Genomic DNA, 19,736 nt, shown 5'->3' with positions numbered 1-19,736 from the left:
ATGTGCAATCTAGACTCATTCCTGGTCATTTTGGTATATGATTTGTGATTTTTGATTTTCTGAATTGTGAGATATGATGTGATCTTTGAAGGTGTGACAATGTATGTCACACCATTTCTTATTCATCTTCTTGAATTTCTTTACCATGCCTATTTAAATTGAATTGATCTGGATTTTTGCATGTTGATACTTATGGATGTTAAGTTTGCTTGTGATTTTTCCTGGAATTTTTGAATGCCTTTTCTATTTGTTTGAGAATTTTCCCTCTGTTTGACCAATTGTGAACCTTTTGTGAGTCATGATCTCATATGTCTTGTGAAATCCTTGGTGTTTATTGGATGAACCTAAAATTTGGCATGTGTATTATAGACATCTTGAAGTTTTCCATGGCTTTGGTTTCATTCATTTATCTCATGTCATTTCTGTTTTATGCTTGCTTGAAGTTGATGCATGATTTAGTGCCTTGTATGAGCTTGCTTGAACATGCTTTGACTTGTTGATTTTAATTGACATGCTTCCACTTATCTAAATGCAATGAATTTTGGTGTGTTGCTCATTCAATGTGTTCTGTTTAGGCAGGATATTTCTTGGAATTTATTGAGCCATGTTTGATTTGATTTGCTTGTGTTCATTCTGTTTGCTCCAATGTGTTTCAATTTGCATAGTTTGACATGATTTGCTTATGAAATGGATTTGGTGCATAGTTTTGACATGAGACCAATTGGACTTTGTTCTTATTTGATTAATCTTGATTTTGGCTGATTTTCAGGTTCTGTTTTAAATTTTTTCCCTATCTTGGACTCTAGGCTTTGGCCTAAGGGTTTGCTTCTCATATTTGAAGTTTTGTTTCAGGTTGCACATGCAAGTTACACAATTGATGATGCCTCATATTGAGAGCATTTGATATTTGCTTTTGATCACTAATGTGTGTTTTGTAGGTTGAAGTTGATTCAATTGGGATTGACTTGTGGCTTTTGCCTTTGCCTATTTTGGTTGTATGTTGCATTAACTGTTGGTTTGATTGTCTGTATAGCATACTAATTTGTTTGATGTTTCTACAGGTACATTTAGTTGCTATAGTTCATTGTGAACTTGCTTGCTTTGCTTGATAGCATTAGCATTGAGGTAGAATCTCTTCTTCATGTAGTCTGGAAGACCTGGCCTGTTACTTGGCCAGGCACCTGTCTGAAGTCCTCCTTAAGAGGCAATGTCTGTGATTGTTTACCTTTGTCCCCAAGCAGGAAAAGACCTCATATGAGGCAATTGGTAGATAGAAGAGATATGTAGCCTATCTCCTACTATTCTGTGTGTCACTTACCTTGCTCACACCACATGTGTTGATGCATAGTGAGTAAAAAACCAAGATCTATCGAGTCATTAACTTGTGGAGAGAGTTCCAACTTTCTGAACTCCCACACCTTCTGATATTCAAAGCTCTCCCTGACCAGGGATAAGAGAAATGAGGCATACCCCTCATATCCTTTCATCTGCTTCACCTTGGCTCTCAATGTCAAGGTTAAGAGCACCACTTACCCCATTCCAGTTGACTTTAAAGTCTAACCCTTGTTTGAGCCTAATTGCTTGGTTATAGTGTGTACTAAATGACTTTGTGTTGACTGATTGCTTGGTTCATGTGTACATGTTTGCTTGTCTGCCATTGTGCACTTATCATCATTGATTGTTCATTATTGCATGATCATCATTTCATATCTTTGTGATCCATCTTTGGTTTACCCATTGAGGACAACTGTAAGTCCATTCATTGGCCATTGTTCCTATGACTTGGAAGGGATAGAGTGTAAGACCATTTCATTTGGCTACTCATGCTTAGTGCTTGTTTGTTTGTTGTATGTGAGGATGCAAGTGTAAGACCATGTTGTTGGCATTTGTTATTCCTATGATCATCTGTTGGAGATTAGAGTAAGCCCAGATAGATTGGCATCTGATATCCAGGTTTTGTTTTGTTTTAGGAGGTTGGAATAAGTCCATTTATTGGCATCTGACATCCCTATTTGTTTTAGGAGACTGGTGTAAATCCATCTATTGGTATCTGGTATCCACCTTTGTTGTGAGATTGGTATAAGCCCAGCCATTGGCCTCCGGTATCATTTGTTTTGCTTATTTGTTATTGTTTTGTTGCCTATTCCTAAGGACACACTTGAATCATCTCCTATATGATCTCAAGAGGTGAACCTTTCTGAGAAGTTTTTACACTCCATTATCCATTCACCCTCTTTGTCCTAAACCTTTTCACATTTTGCTTTCAAAAAACTTTGACTTGTTGTGCAAACATCTTCATGTCTTTTCAAATTAGAAACCTGGACCATAAGTCCTTAACTTTTCAAACTCCATTTCATAACACTTCTTTGAATCAATCCTAATCATATCGTGACCATATTTTGTGAATACTCATAATCAATTAACTTCACCCATTCAAATGTTTTGTGGCTTTGTCCATTGTTAATATGTTTTCATGCACTAGCCATAGGTTTCAATTACCATAGTGGTTGATGTAAATCTTACCTTGTTCTTAGTGAGTTGATTGTAAGTCTTCCATACTTATTATAACCCCTCACTAGTATGTTGAAGCCGTCCTCGCATGGTAGATTGTTGATTCAGGTTGAGTTTTCTCCCATTGGTAATGAAAATCCTTAGAGCTTGTTTTTAAAATGAACTCACTAATTTTTGGAAGTCTTTTAGCCGAACTACGGCGTTTTGATCCTTACATTTGATGGAAGGTACGTAGGCAACGGGTTCATCCGTTCAAACACAAAAATAATAAAATTGTACATTCTTTTCTCATCATCCCATTCATGTTTGCACAATATGTCATAAACAAATAAACATTTTATACAACAAGTGTGAAAAGGGCTCCCTAGGAGTACCTAGGACGTGATGGGTGCCTAACACCTTCCCATTGCGTAATTTACCCCTTACCCAGATTCTCTGATCTTTTTATTAGTTTTCTACGTGTAAAACTTCTTAGGCTTTTGTTCGCTTTTTAGTCATTCCTTAGGATAAATAAAAGTGCGGTGGTGACTCGATTCTTTGTATGCTTTGCTTTTGATTTAGTCAATAAATCATAAAGTGACGAATACACCGCTACAGAAAAGTGGCGACTCTGCTGGGGACAACATTAGACCTTCCCTGGTGGTATTGCCTACTTTTCACCCTTGTTGTATGATATTGTTTATCTGTTATTTGACATATTTTTGTACAATTTGGGATAACTGTATTGATTGTAATGTTTGAATTGCTTGATATACAATTGCTGTTTGCTTTGGTGATCTCTGTGAGATGAGTTCTATACCCGAACTCGAGTGCACTCTAGGATAGGAGAATGGCGTAGTCTTGTTGACTGGTGTGGAGTATTCCTTAGCCAGTTGACTTGCGAGTCCATTCACTTGGTGGAGGTCATGTTGGATTAATAATGTCACACAAGTTATTTGTGGTTAGGCATTATTCTTTCAATCATGTGCCTTAGAAGCCAAGGACCTTAGTTTACCAAGCCCATCTTGGCCTATTTTTAAGGACGTAGTGCGGAGGTCGTTCAGATGTAAGTTCTGATGCGATTGTTACGCGATACTACACTCATAAGAGTCTCTCTTGAGAATATTTTTGGAATACGAGTATTCATTTATCCGATAATATCCGAAAGATGGGATGATGATTATGGGAACCTCTGGTAGAACATGTCTGGCAGGTTTAAACCCTAGTACACTCCCTTTGGGTGGTTCCTAACCGAGACTCCAGGCTCGTGACTCTCAGCAAACCCGTGATTCATGGTTGAGTCGTTCAGACAACCTTAATATCAATGGAACTTGGGCGTTGATAAGGTGTAAACCATAATCCGCCAAAATGGATGGTTGATATTAAGGATGTTAGAGCCGGTTCATGTATCGTTAATATCAATGGAACTTGGGTGTTGATAAGGTGAAAACCATAATCCACCAAAATGGATGATTGATATTAGGGATACAGTGAGCTTTCCCATGACCTTTGTCTGGTGTGACTTGCTTGATCCTTGAGTGTGATTGCTGCATTCATGCATTCATGCATTCATCTGCATCCATATCATCAAAAAATGAGAATTCTTTTTTAAGGAACTTAAGGGGTTTCTTTGCAAAATTTTCAGATATGGAAAGACAAAGAATTATTCAATGAGATATTTCCATATGCGATAAAATGATTGATATTTCAAAGTTTGCAAATAAAACCCTCGAGTTCCTTTGAAATAAAAAAAAAACAAGCATATGTGTAAACACTTCATGCATCATTTGCATAAGCGGGTGTTTTGTTCCGGTCTCTCGTCCTGTGGTCTGACCCTGCGATCTTCATTTATTTTGAAGATGCACTAACCTCGCCGGTACTACACCAGAGCCGATTCTTCGAGATTGATGGATCATGTTGAGCAAGAGAGTTGTGAGCTCAAGGAGGAATTTTCCAGACTAAGTGCTTTTGATGGATTTATTCCTGGTTAGCCACCTGTCTTCTTTCTCATATATTGATGTTGAGGATGAAGTTGGAACTCCGTTCCAAGCTTTATCTATTGATGAACCAATTGAGAAGAAGTCTCCTTCATTTTCTTCCTACCGTGATGCGAAGCTGGCCATCGAATGTGGTGCAGTTGCTGGTTTGGGGAAGGTGATTGAGCTTGAAGACAATAGATCCCGGGCTGGCATTGGCTACTGTTCTGGGGCATATAACGAGCAAGGGTTGTTCAAGAGTGGAGGATTCATCCATGACGATCAACCTGAGGAAGAAGCTGTTGCTATCTTAGAAGAGGATGCAGAAGATCTGAACAATTTCGTCATTCCTGGTGGTGTCTGCCACAATTGGGTCGTTGTAGATGTTCCTACGGTCATCCATAGATCAGAGTAATTGTTCGCTTTGTTTAAAACCCTTCTCCCATGCCAAAAGGAGAAGTGATGACATTGTTGGCAGCATTTATACAATGATGTTTTCATTCAATTAATGCATTGTTAAACATTTGTTTTCCATTTGTTTTCACTTTTTGCTTTTGCATGAAATCAGTGATCACAAAAAACCCATAAAAACAAGAATAAAAGCAACATTTTCATCTGCATAATGATTTGCTTGTTTAAATTCTAAAGTTTTCATTATCCCAAATCATTATGCGGGTTGATTCTAAAACCCATTGAACATAATGATCCAACGCCATCTCCCAATTTTGAATTCCCTGTATTTGAGGCAGAGGAAGATGATGTTGAAGGGGATTCCTGATGAGATTACCCGCCTTCTTGAGTATGAAAAGAAAATCATTCAGATGTATCTTGAGAATCAGCAGAACAGTTAAACTGGGGCATTACAAATGTAATAAAAAAAAAGAGTGAAAAACAGAAAAAAAAATCAAAAGACAAAAAGTCGGGAATTTTTTTTTTTAACAAAGAAAATGCATACCCTCAAGTCCCTAGTTGACTGATGCTGAATGGATTCAGAGTCGTTATGACCAACTGAATTTGATTGAAGAGAAGCGATTAACTGCCATGTGCCATGGTCAGTTATATCAGCAGAGAATGAAGAAAGCATTCGATAAGAAGATCAAGCCTCGTGTGTTCCGAGAAGGAGACCTCGTGCTCAAGAAAGTCTTGTCTTTCGTGTCCGATTCCAGGGGCAAGTGGACTCTAAACTACGAGGGTCCATATGTTGTTAAGAGAGCCTTTTCAGGCAGAACTTTGATGCTTACAACAATGGATGGGGAGGATTTCACTCGTCCTGTGAATTCAGATGCAGTCAAGAAATACTTTGCCTAAAAAAAAGTATATGCAAATGAAAAAACAGAATAGCTCGCTAAGTTGAAAACCCGAAGGGGCAACTTAGGCAAAAATGAGCGTCTCGGTGGAGAACCCGCAAGGGCGATCCAGGCAAAAATTAGAGACATGAAAAAAAGAGTATTTGCATCCCGCTAGATTGAGTACCTCACCCTGGGGCAATCTAGGCAAAAATTAGGGATTTGGCAAGTAACTGCATCCTGACAAGACTTTCTGTTCCGCAGCTGTCTTTTCGTCAGAGATCCACGATTCGTCGTCGACTGAAGCTTCGCATACATCGAGATTCAAATTGGTAGAGAAAGGATCATTATGTTCAATGTAGCCCTCTTCCAATATATATCACTGATTTCAAATTTGTACAGATCTATGGAGTCTTGCCATTTGCAGGCTACCATTCCATCAAATCAATTTGAGCTTTTATCCAATTATTTGCACTCTTATTTGTTTCAATTCAACAAATGTTTTGCATGTTTTAATTGATAAAATGTCATTGTTTTAAACAAATAAATTTTTCAAAATTGTTGTTTTAAACAAAGTGAACATTCACAATGATGAAAGGATACTTAAGAATTTCTCAGTGCTCTCCCAAGGGTGGCATGATTTCCAACAGGTAAGACATTTGTTCATATTCCTGGCTTGGTTGTATCCTCTTTCTCCTGCTTTGTTGTTGGGGTTGTTCCCAAGCAGAGTTGTTGTTGTGGGTTGTTTCCCAAGCAGTGCTTGTTGAAGACTTCGTTTCTTCTCCAGCAGTATTCTCTCCCAGCATGGGTGTTTTCTCCTTGTGGTAGATTCGGTAGTTGGTAGTTTGAACCCAGATGCTCCGTTTCTCCCCAGTACTGTCGCTAGCAGAGTTGTGGTTTCTCTCCTCAGCATGGTTTTCTTTTTGAAGATTTGTGGTTGGTGGATTGATATCCCGGTACTTTACCGCTTTCCCCAACATTATCGCAAGTTGAGTTGTTGCTTCTTTCCTCAGCACAGTCGCTAGTGGGATTTGTGATATATTCCCAGAGCAGAGTACTTGTGGAAGATTTCGTTTGCTCCAGCAGTACCCTCTTCCCCGGCCAAGTTGCCAGCGGAGTTGCTATCTCCCCATCAGAGTGCTTATCCCTTCCAGTAGGGCAGTGATTGTGTTCCTCCTCAACAGTTGTGGGTGTTCTCCTCAAAAGAGTCAGCATTAGTGGTTGATCCCCCAGCTCTCTTCCATATTCCCAGTGGGTTCTTCAGTGGATATCCCCAGGGGAGCCCTCAGCAGATTTGTGGTTTGGTGGATTGTATTTATGCAGAATCCCCAAGAGAGTTGGTATTCCCAACAGAATCAGGATTGCATCTGTGATATTCCCCTCAGAATCTCCATCAGAGCTGGTATCCTTGACAAAGCTGATTTTGTGGTAGTTTCTGCTTGTTGAAACCTCTGTTCCCCAGTAGGGTTGGTCGGTGGTCTATCATCCACAGATTGGGTTGATTTCCCGATTGCTTTTGATCCTCAGTAGAGTGGCTTGTGGCAGAATCTACTTGTGTGATCTGTTTTTCCCTCAGTGGATGTATTCCCGATGGAATGGATACTTGTTCTCCCCATGTAGAGTTGCTTGTGCAGTAGATTCTACATGGATGATTTGTTCTCCCTCAGTGGGTTGTTCCCCAGTGGAGTTGTGTGGAGTTGCTTTCATGGCAGTTCTCGCTTTGTGCAGTTCTCAGTTGATATTGAGGATCCCCCTGCAGATATTTTGGGATTTCTCCATTTCCCCAACAGATTTGTCTTTGTGGCCGTTGTTGCCTGTTGTGACTTTCTGTACTCCAGTTGGGTTGATTGTTGATCCATCGCTCAGAGATTTGGTGATTTCTTTGATATCTCTGATCTTTTGCCTCCCCGCGGATCTTTGCTTCTCAGCTTGTGGATCTCCAACATATTGGCTTGCCAGTTGGTTTTCCCCTGGAAGTATAGTACTGGGCGTGTGATTCCTGGGCCTGTTGTGTTAGATATGTCTGTTTTGTCAGCATTCATCAAACATAAATTACGCATATTCATGCATATTCATAAAACATTCAGATATTCATGTTGCATTGTTTGCCATATATCTCTTGATTGTTGTTCTCCTGCTATGGATGATATAGATCTCTTTATAGATCTCCTTAAGCAGATGTCGGGTGTTTAATCTCTCCATATAGAGTCAGCCCCATAAGCAGAAAGTGTCTGTCTTTTCCTTCTGCAGTTCCCCACCGAGATTATCCTCGTGGATGACGGTTTCTTCCGTTTCCTCCCAACACATATATTGGGATGGATGTTCCTATTGAGTTATATCCTCATAGGACGAGTTTTGATTCTGTCTGTCCTTTCGGATTAATCCCGAATTGGCGTTCTGTCAACTGTTCTTGTACTTCCCTGTGGAATAAATGAATGAACTACCCAGTAACCGGCAATAATTCGTTTATCCCCAGCGGAACCTTTTTGGGCCTCTACCCAGTAACCGGTAGTTGTAAGTCCTATGTTCCTTCTTCTTGTTGGAATTTGTGGTTATATACCTTTTATTCCTCAGCAAGAGTGTTGGTTTTCTACCCAGTAGTCGGTAGTCGTAAATCCTGTTTGCCTGCTCTCCAGCAGAGTTTGTGGTTTGTTATAAACCCTATTATTGTTTCCCGTGCGGAATTGTGATTTTTCCCATCCCCACGCGGAGTTGTTGGTTTTCTGCCCAGTATTCGGTAGATGTAAACCCTAATTCGTATATTCCCACCAGAGTATGGCTACTACCCCGTATTCGGTAGTCGTAAGTCCTATCTCTTTTCCCCTAGCAGAGGTAACCTTTGTGGTTTGTTCTGGTTGTTGGCGGAATTTGGTGTCGTTGTGGTTTTATTCCCAGCGGAGTTTGTGCCTTGTGGTACAGGTGGATGATTGCCGGTTGCTAGCAATTTTATCCTCAGCCAGAGTTTTGGTATTCTACCCCGTATTCGGTAGTTGTAAACCCTAATTTCTCCCTTTGCAGAGTTAACCTTGTTGTTCATCCTAACCGATGATGGTTACTCTTTGTGGTTATCTTCATTCAATATTCGATGTTGATATTCCTCCTTTTGCTTGTGGATAATTGTCGGTTGCTAGCAATTGTATTCCCAGCAAGTTGTCTTCTGGATCATTGCCGTATGCTTGCAATGTTATTCCTTTTGAAGTCGCCAGTGGGTCCTTTCACCGTTTGCTAGTGATTTGTTCCCCGGATCATTGATTGTTTATCAATGTATCCCCAGCTAGTTTTTGTGGATAATTGTTGTTTATGCAATTGTATCCCCAGTTGAGTCTCCTTTCATTTACCCGTTTGCTTGGTAATGATCGTTGCTCCCTTTGATTGGTCATCGTTATATACCTGGTTGTGGTATCCCGATACCTTTCTTTTCGGTCGATTTATCCTTTGCTAACCCAGTAACCGGTTGTGGATAATCTTCCATGTGAGTATGTTATCCACGTTCTGACGGTAATGAATAATATATCTCATGCACTCTTCAGTCGAAGCCTTTTGTGTTTCTCTTGTCGAGTAAGATTCGTTATTTCCCTTTTGTGGAATCGAATATTTGTTTGTTGGATAATTGTCGGATGCTTGCAATGTATCCCTTTGAGTTGTCTTTCGTTTACCCGGATGCTTGGTATCGATTGTCTCTCTTTTCGGTTATTCACCTATTATTTACTTCGGTATCTCTGGTGTCTTTTCCTTTCGAGTATATTATTCACGGTCTGCCGGTAATGAATAATATATCTCTTTCACTCTTTGGTTGGAATCCTTTGTTGATTATCCCCAGTAGAGTAAGATTCGTATTCTTTGTAGAATCGAATATCCATCCTTTAAACAAGTTTGTGTTGTGGATGATGAGTGTTTTGGCATATATACCAATTCATGTTTTCGGTAGATCACCTATTATATACCCAGTAACTAGTATCTCTGGTGTTTCTTACCATGCGAGTATATTATCTACGTTCTGACGGTAATAGATAATATAGCTCATGCGAGTATTCTATCCACGTTCTGACGGTAATGGATATTATATCTCATGCGCTCTTTGGGTTTGTGTCCCCAGTTGAGTAAGATTCGCTTTCCCGTTGTGGATTCGAATGTCCATCCTGTAAGTCGATTTGCTTTTTCAAGTCCTCCTTTCGGATGATGAGTGTTTTGGCATATATACCAATTCACGCTTTAGTAGGTCACCTATTATATACCCAGTAACCGGTATCTCTGGTGTCTCTTCCTTTTCGAGTATATTATTCACGTTCTGACGGTAATGAATAATATGTCTCATGCACTCTTGGATCAAATCTTTTGATTGTTTTCTCCCGCAGAGTAAGATTCATATTCCTTGTGGAATCGAATATCCATCCTATAAACGAGTCTGCTTTTCTAGCTTTCTTCAGGACGATGAGTGTTTTGGCATATATACCAATTCACGTTTCGGTCGGTCACCTATTATATACCTCGGTATCCCTGGTGTTCCCTCCTTTCTGCTCCCTATTATGACCTTGGTCCCTTGTGGAGTCAGATTTTCCTGAGTTGATGTACCTTTTTCAGGTCTTTCTCAGATGTTCGGTTGATTGATATCTTTCACCCTTATATCGGTCTTAGGTATTCCTTCTTCCTGAGTTTGTTACCCTTATACCGGTAACACCTCATTTACTTGTTGCTTTTCCCCGTGAGAGTCTCTTCGGTAGACCTTCTCCAGTGGAATTCCTGTTGTGATTTTTACCCTTTGTTGTATTGGCGTTTTCCCCAATATATGCAATTTTCCCCGGCAGGGAGGTTCTTTGTGAATCTTTTCCTGGTCCGATTCCGGATCTTTATCCGAAGTATCCCTTGTGGATAATTTGAGTCAGCTTGTGTCTTTCCAGTGGATGTGTTTCCTGTGGAAATTCTCTGATCCCCAGTGTGAGTCCTTTACTTCCCCAGTAAAGCCTCCAGTCTGTTTTCGGTTTTCCCCAACTCAGAGTCGTGTCCTGCTCACGCATTCTTTTTTTTCTTATCCCCTATCGGAGTCCCCATAAGAGTCCTGTTAGAGTCTCTGTTCCTGGTGAGTGTATTATTCCGATGGATCGTCTTTTCTTCTGTGTGAACCATATCCCCACAGAGTTTGTGTCTTTTACATGCATACATCTGCATCATGAGGTCTCTTAGGGACCAAAATTTGTCTCGTTACTGTTATTTAAGCCCATTCTACTGCGTCGAGATGAAGATTTCTAAAATCCATTTCTCCGGGTAGAATGACCTTAAATAGGGGCATCTGACCCCAATTTTGACCCTAAGATCCCTCATGGCATCATATCATATCATATCATTGCCTCAAGGATCATTGTACACCTTGCTTCCCCTCCTTGTGGGTGGGTTATCTTTTGAGAGTGGTTCTTGATCACCAAGAATGTTTAGCATTTGTATATCATTGCTTTTCATTTGTTTACTAACCAAAAGTACTAAAATATTGTCATCTAACCTTGTTACTTGCAGATGAAGCAACCATTAGGTCAAGCCAGTCAAAATCATTCATTGAGCAATGGATGGTGGCCATTCTGAAGAATTTGGGCACCATGATCATTCACAAGAGTTCATATGAGTTGTGACATCATTTGGTATCAAGATCTCAAGTGGTGGAGGCTTGAAATTCATCAAAACATGGCTCAGTCAACCAAAACCCTAGCAAAGTCAACTGTGGTCAAACTGTGCATTTAATCAGGGATTTGATAGTGGGAAATGGTTTGAGAGACCTTATTCATGTCCATACAAGCCTCATATAACATGTCAAACATCATCATTGAGAAATTGGAGGTCAGACAAGAAGTTTTCAAAAATAGCAAGTGACCTGTAATTTCAAACTGCCAAAAATGGAAAGGTCTTCTCCTCAACTTTACATCATCAAGCAAGCTTCAAATCAAATTTTGTCCAACATGAAAGTTTAGGATCTTGCTCTTACCTTTCCAAAAAGTCCAAGAACATCCATTTCTCATGTGTGGTTGCTAAGTTATGATCAAATCATTGTCAAGAAATTTTGAACTTCAACAAGGCATAACTTTTGCATCAAATGGCCAATTCATGTGATTCTTTTTTGAGCAAACTCCATTTGACATGCTCTATCATAATCAATCATCACATTTCATCAAAAATCATCACATAAAAAGTGCATTTTTCAAGTGAATCATTTTGAATTTTTGGTGGGAAAATTTGAATTTTGAAAATTAGGCATTTTTTCCATTTCAAATCAATTCCAATTGCATCAAAACATATTTTGCAATGCATTTCAAGCTGATTTCGCACTGTTCCATTGCATGGTGTGCATCAGGGTAATTTTGGCATTTTGGCATAACATGCTTATTTCACCTGATCCAATTCATTTTGCCTAATCATGTTTAACTAGTGAGATTAACAGGTACTATATAACCTTAATTCTAACAGAATTCATAATGAACATATCACAATTTCATATCCAAACTAAAATTCTCTCAAATTCTCTCAATTTTTTTCAACTTCTTTTCATCAATTTCTGCATTGCTTTTGCTTGTTCTTGGTTTATTCATCTTCTACAGGCATTGTTGAAGATCTGTTGAAGCAGAAGTGTGAAGATTCTTGAAGAATTGCAGCTATTGAACCTTCACATGGCAGTTGGAGTTTTAAAGAGAATCGAGCTGTTTTAGAGCTAAAGTCTTGATTCCATACACTCATCCAAGCATCATTGAGCACCTGTTTCATATTTCCAAGCTTCGAATCCAACAAATCAAGTTTCTGCATCTTCATCAAGGTGAAATTCGATTGCTCTAATTCTTCCAATTGTCATGTGTATCTGATAGATCTTTTGTTGCTGATTATCATGAACTTTAAATCGTGTTAAACCATGCTATAATGAGAGAGAACGGTTGATTTGAAATTTGATGAGTGATCCTTGATCCATTCGATTCATGCTTGATTTGGTGTTTTTGGATGTGTTAATTGTTGTTTGTTCATGCCTATTGTTGGATCTTTGAAATGCCATGCTCGATTCACGTGTCTGGAACATTTCGTTTTTGCTAGAAAATTGTGCATGAAGATCATGAAGATCTTCATGTTGTTCTTCATTCTGGAAATTTTCCTGCGGATTTATCCGCAACCTTCATCGCTGTAGCTATGCCTTTTCCTGCGGATTCGCATGTGTTTCCTGCGGATTCACGCGATGCATGCATGCATGCTGCATGCGCTAGGGTTCCGGTCTAAACGACCGCGTTTTACTTCATGGCGCGTTTTCTCATTTTGAATTCACACGCGGTTCGATCCCGCCCCATGACACTTTCATTTTTTTTAGCTTTTGGCATTTTATTCAATTGTCTTCACATATCCATATGCCTTCCATTCATCATTTTTAAAAATCCAAATCACATGCAATTTTTTCCACCATGATCCTTGCCATGTCTACTATTTTTTGATGATTTTTAATGAATTTGTGCACGGCTGGAAAAAATAATGGCCTAGGGTTTATGTTCATATGTCATTTCTTGCATATAGCTTGCCATTTTGTTTGTGAAATTCTGATGCTTGATCCAAAATTCTTGAAATTTTACATGTGTAATCTAGACTCATTCCTGGTCATTTTGGTATATGGTTTGTGATTTTTGCTTTTCTGAATTGTGAGATATGATGTGATCTTTGAAGGTGTGACAATGTATGTCACACCATTTCTTATTCATCTTCTTGAATTTCTTTACCATGCCTGTTGAACTTGAATTGATCTGGATTTTTGCATGTTGATACTTATGGATGTTAAGTTTGCTTGTGATTTTTCCTGGAATTTTTGAATGAATTTTCTATTTGTTTGAGAATTTTCCCTCTGTTTGACCAATTGTGAACCTTTTGTGAGTCATGATCTCATATGTCTTGTGAAATCCTTGGTGTTTATTGGATGAACCTAAAATTTGGCATGTGTATTATAGACATCTTGAAGTTTGCCATGGCTTTGGTTTCATTCATTTATCTCATGTCATTTCTGTTTTATGCTTGCTTGAATTTGATGCATGATTTAGTGCCTTGTATGAGCTTGCTTGAACATGCTTTGACTTGTTGATTTTAATTGACATGCTTCCACTTATCCAAATGCAATGAATTTTGGTGTGTTGCTCATTCAATGTGTTCTGTTTAGGCAGGATATTTCTTGGAATTTATTGAGCCATGTTTGATTTGATTTGCTTGTGTTCATTCTGTTTGCTCCAATGTGTTTCAATTTGCATAGTTTGACATGATTTGCTTATGAAATGGATTTGGTGCATAGTTTTGACATGAGACCAATTGGACTTTGTTCTTATTTGATTAATCTTGATTTTGGCTGATTTTCAGGTTCTGTTTTAAATTTTTTCCCTATCTTGGACTCTAGGCTTTGGCCTAAGGGTTTGCTTCTCATATTTGAAGTTTTGTTTCAGGTTGCACATGCAAGTTACACAATTGATGATGCCTCATATTGAGAGCATTTGATATTTGCTTTTGATCACTAATGTGTGTTTTGTAGGTTGAAGTTGATTCAATTGGGATTGACTTGTGGCTTTTGCCTTTGCCTATTTTGGTTGTATGTTGCATTAACTGTTGGTTTGATTGTCTGTATAGCATACTAATTTGTTTGATGTTTCTACAGGTACATTTAGTTGCTATAGTTCATTGTGAACTTGCTTGCTTTGCTTGATAGCATTAGCATTGAGGTAGAATCTCTTCTTCATGTAGTCTGGAAGACCTGGCCTGTTACTTGGCCAGGCACCTGTCTGAAGTCCTCCTTAAGAGGCAATGTCTGTGATTGTTTACCTTTGTCCCCAAGCAGGAAAAGACCTCATATGAGGCAATTGGTAGATAGAAGAGATATGTAGCATATCTCCTACTATTCTGTGTGTCACTTACCTTGCTCACACCACATGTGTTGATGCATAGTGAGTAAAAAACCCAAGATCTATCGAGTCATTAACTTGTGGAGAGAGTTCCAACTTTCTGAACTCCCACACCTTCTGATATTCAAAGCTCTCCCTGACCAGGGATAAGAGAAATGAGGCATACCCCTCATATCCTTTCATCTGCTTCACCTTGGCTCTCAATGTCAAGGTTAAGAGCACCACTTACCCCATTCCAGTTGACTTTAAAGTCTAACCCTTGTTTGAGCCTAATTGCTTGGTTATAGTGTGTACTAAATGACTTTGTGTTGACTGATTGCTTGGTTCATGTGTACATGTTTGCTTGTCTGCCATTGTGAACTTATCATCATTGATTGTTCATTATTGCATGATCATCATTTCATATCTTTGTGATCCATCTTTGGTTTACCCATTGAGGACAACTGTAAGTCCATTCATTGGCCATTGTTCCTATGATTTGGAAGGGATAGAGTGTAAGACCATTTCATTTGGCTACTCATGCTTAGTGCTTGTTTGTTTGTTGTATGTGAGGATGCAAGTGTAAGACCATGTTGTTGGCATTTGTTATTCCTATGATCATCTGTTGGAGATTAGAGTAAGCCCAGATAGATTGGCATCTGATATCCAGGTTTTGTTTTGTTTTAGGAGGTTGGAATAAGTCCATTTATTGGCATCTGACATCCCTATTTGTTTTAGGAGACTGGTGTAAATCCATCTATTGGTATCTGGTATCCACCTTTGTTGTGAGATTGGTATAAGCCCAGCCATTGGCCTCCGGTATCATTTGTTTTGCTTATTTGTTATTGTTTTGTTGCCTATTCCTAAGGACACACTTGAATCATCTCCTATATGATCTCAAGAGGTGAACCTTTCTGAGAAGTTTTACACTCCATTATCCATTCACCCTCTTTGTCCTAAACCTTTTCACATTTTGCTTTCAAAAAACTTTGACTTGTTGTGCAAACATCTTCATGTCTTTTCAAATTAGAAACCTGGACCATAAGTCCTTAACTTTTCAAACTCCATTTCATAACACTTCTTTGAATCAATCCTAATCATATCGTGACCATATTTTGTGAATACTCATAATCAATTAACTTCACCCATTCAAATGTTTTGTGGCTTTGTCCATTGTTAATATGTTTTCATGCACTAGCCATAGGTTTCAATTACCATAGTGGTTGATGTAAATCTTACCTTGTTCTTAGTGAGTTGATTGTAAGTCTTCCATACTTATTATAACCCCTCACTAGTATGTTGAAGCCGTCCTCGCATGGTAGATTGTTGATTCAGGTTGAGTTTTCTCCCATTGGTAATGAAAATCCTTAGAGCTTGTGTTTTAAAATGAACTCACTAATTTTTGGAAGTCTTTTAGCCGAACTACGGCGTTTTGATCCTTACATTTGATGGAAGGTACGTAGGCAACGGGTTCATCCGTTCAAACACAAAAATAATAAAATTGTACATTCTTTTCTCATCATCCCATTCATGTTTGCACAATATGTCATAAACAAATAAACATTTTTATACAACAAGTGTGAAAAGGGCTCCCTAGGAGTACCTAGGACGTGATGGGTGCCTAACACCTTCCCATTGCGTAATTTACCCCTTACCCAGATTCTCTGATCTTTTTATTAGTTTTCTACGTGTAAAACTTCTTAGGCTTTTGTTCGCTTTTTAGTCATTCCTTAGGATAAATAAAAGTGCGGTGGCGACTCGATTCTTTGTATGCTTTGCTTTTGATTTAGTCAATAAATCATAAAGTGACGAATACACCGCTACAGAAAAGTGGCGACTCTGCTGGGGACAACATTAGACCTTCCCTGGTGGTATTGCCTACTTTTCACCCTTGTTGTATGATATTTGTTTATCTGTTATTTGACATATTTTTGTACAATTTGGGATAACTGTATTGATTGTAATGTTTGAATTGCTTGATATACAATTGCTGTTTGCTTTGGTGATCTCTGTGAGATGAGTTCTATACCCGAACTCGAGTGCACTCTAGGATAGGAGAATGGCGTAGTCTTGTTGACTGGTGTGGAGTATTCCTTAGCCAGTTGACTTGCGAGTCCGATCACTTGGTGGAGGTCATGTTGGATTAATAATGTCACACAAGTTATTTGTGGTTAGGCATTATTCTTTCAATCATGTGCCTTAGAAGCCAAGGACCTTAGTTTACCAAGCCCATCTTGGCCTATTTTTTAGGACGTAGTGCGGAGGTCGTTCAGATGTAAGTTCTGATGCGATTGTTACGCGATACTACACTCATAAGAGTCTCTCTTGAGAATATTTTTGGAATACGAGTATTCATTTATCCGATAATATCCGAAAGATGGGATGATGATTATGGGAACCTCTGGTAGAACATGTCTGGCAGGTTTAAACCCTAGTACACTCCCTTTGGGTGGTTCCTAACCGAGACTCCAGGCTCGTGACTCTCAGCAAACCCGTGATTCATGGTTGAGTCGTTCAGACAACCTTAATATCAATGGAACTTGGGCGTTGATAAGGTGTAAACCATAATCCGCCAAAATGGATGGTTGATATTAAGGATGTTAGAGCCGGTTCATGTATCGTTAATATCAATGGAACTTGGGTGTTGATAAGGTGAAAACCATAATCCACCAAAATGGATGATTGATATTAGGGATACAGTGAGCTTTCCCATGACCTTTGTCTGGTGTGACTTGCTTGATCCTTGAGTGTGATTGCTGCATTCATGCATTCATGCATTCATCTGCATCCATATCATCAAAAAATGAGAATTTTTTTTTAAGGAACTTAAGGGGTTTCTTTGCAAAATTTTCAGATATGGAAAGACAAAGAATTATTCAATGAGATATTTCCATATGCGATAAAATGATTGATATTTCAAAGTTTGCAAATAAAACCCTCGAGTTCCTTTGAAATAAAAAAAACAAGCATATGTGTAAACACTTCATGCATCATTTGCATAAGCGGGTGTTTTGTTCCGGTCTCTCGTCCTGTGGTCTGACCCTGCGATCTTCATTTATTTTGAAGATGCACTAACCTCGCCGGTACTACACCAGAGCCGATTCTTCGAGATTGATGGATCATGTTGAGCAAGAGAGCTGTGAGCTCAAGGAGGAATTTTCCAGACTAAGTGCTTTTGATGGATTTATTCCTGGTTAGCCACCTGTCTTCTTTCTCATATATTGATGTTGAGGATGAAGTTGGAACTCCGTTCCAAGCTTTATCTATTGATGAACCAATTGAGAAGAAGTCTCCTTCATTTTCTTCCTACCGTGATGCGAAGCTGGCCATCGAATGTGGTGCAGTTGCTGGTTTGGGGAAGGTGATTGAGCTTGAAGACAATAGATCCCGGGCTGGCATTGGCTACTGTTCTAGGGCATATAACGAGCAAGGGCTGTTCAAGAGTGGAGGATTCATCCATGACGATCAACCTGAGGAAGAAGCTGTTGCTATCTTAGAAGAGGATGCAGAAGATCTGAACAATTTCGTCATTCCTGGTGGTGTCTGCCACAATTGGGTCGTTGTAGATGTTCCTACGGTCATCCATAGATCAGAGTAATTGTTCGCTTTGTTTAAAACCCTTCTCCCATGCCAAAAGGAGAAGTGATGACATTGTTGGCAGCATTTATACAATGATGTTTTCATTCAATTAATGCATTGTTAAACATTTGTTTTCCATTTGTTTTCACTTTTTGCTTTTGCATGAAATCAGTGATCACAAAAAACCCATAAAAACAAGAATAAAAGCAACATTTTCATCTGCATAATGATTTGCTTGTTTAAATTCTAAAGTTTTCATTATCCCAAATCATTATGCGGGTTGATTCTAAAACCCATTGAACATAATGATCCAACGCCATCTCCCAATTTTGAATTCCCTGTATTTGAGGCAGAGGAAGATGATGTTGAAGGGGATTCCTGATGAGATTACCCGCCTTCTTGAGTATGAAAAGAAAATCATTCAGATGTATCTTGAGAATCAGCAGAACAGTTAAACTGGGGCATTACAAATGTAATAAAAAAAAAAGAGTGAAAAACAGAAAAAAAAATCAAAAGACAAAAAGTCAGGAATTTTTTTTTTTAACAAAGAAAATGCATACCCTCAAGTCCCTAGTTGACTGATGCTGAATGGATTCAGAGTCGTTATGACCAACTGAATTTGATTGAAGAGAGGCGATTAACTGCCATGTGCCATGGTCAGTTATATCAGCAGAGAATGAAGAAAGCATTCGATAAGAAGATCAAGCCTCGTGTGTTCCAAGAAGGAGACCTCGTGCTCAAGAAAGTCTTGTCTTTCGTGTCCGATTCCAGGGGCAAGTGGACTCTAAACTACGAGGGTCCATATGTTGTTAAGAGAGCCTTTTCAGGCAGAACTTTGATGCTTACAACAATGGATGGGGAGGATTTCACTCGTCCTGTGAATTCAGATGCAGTCAAGAAATACTTTGCCTAAAAAAAGTATATGCAAATGAAAAAACAGAATAGCTCGCTAAGTTGAAAACCCGAAGGGGCAACTTAGGCAAAAATGAGCGTCTCGGTGGAGAACCCGCAAGGGCGATCCAGGCAAAAATTAGAGACATGAAAAAAAGAGTATTTGCATCCCGCTAGATTGAGTACCTCACCCTGGGGCAATCTAGGCAAAAATTAGGGATTTGGCAAGTAACTGCATCCTGACAAGACTTTCTGTTCCGCAGCTGTCTTTTCGTCAGAGATCCACGATTCGTCGTCGACTGAAGCTTCGCATACATCGAGATTCAAATTGGTAGAGAAAGGATCATTATGTTCAATGTAGCCCTCTTCCAATATATATCACTGATTTCAAATTTGTACAGATCTATGGAGTCTTGCCATTTGCAGGCTACCATTCCATCAAATCAATTTAAGCTTTTATCCAATTATTTGCACTCTTATTTGTTTCAATTCAACAAATGTTTTGCATGTTTTAATTGATAAAATGTCATTGTTTTAAACAAATAAATTTTTCAAAATTGTTGTTTTAAACAAAGTGAACATTCACAATGATGAAAGGATACTTAAGAATTTCTCAGTGCTCTCCCAAGGGTGGCATGATTTCC

The sequence above is a fragment of the Lathyrus oleraceus genome, chromosome 2 (genome assembly GCF_024323335.1).
Source record: "Lathyrus oleraceus cultivar Zhongwan6 chromosome 2, CAAS_Psat_ZW6_1.0, whole genome shotgun sequence".
In the NCBI taxonomy this organism is placed as follows: Eukaryota; Viridiplantae; Streptophyta; class Magnoliopsida; order Fabales; family Fabaceae; genus Lathyrus; species Lathyrus oleraceus.
The sequence above is the reverse complement of the archived record's forward strand: the minus strand, read 5'-3'. Positions refer to the sequence as shown.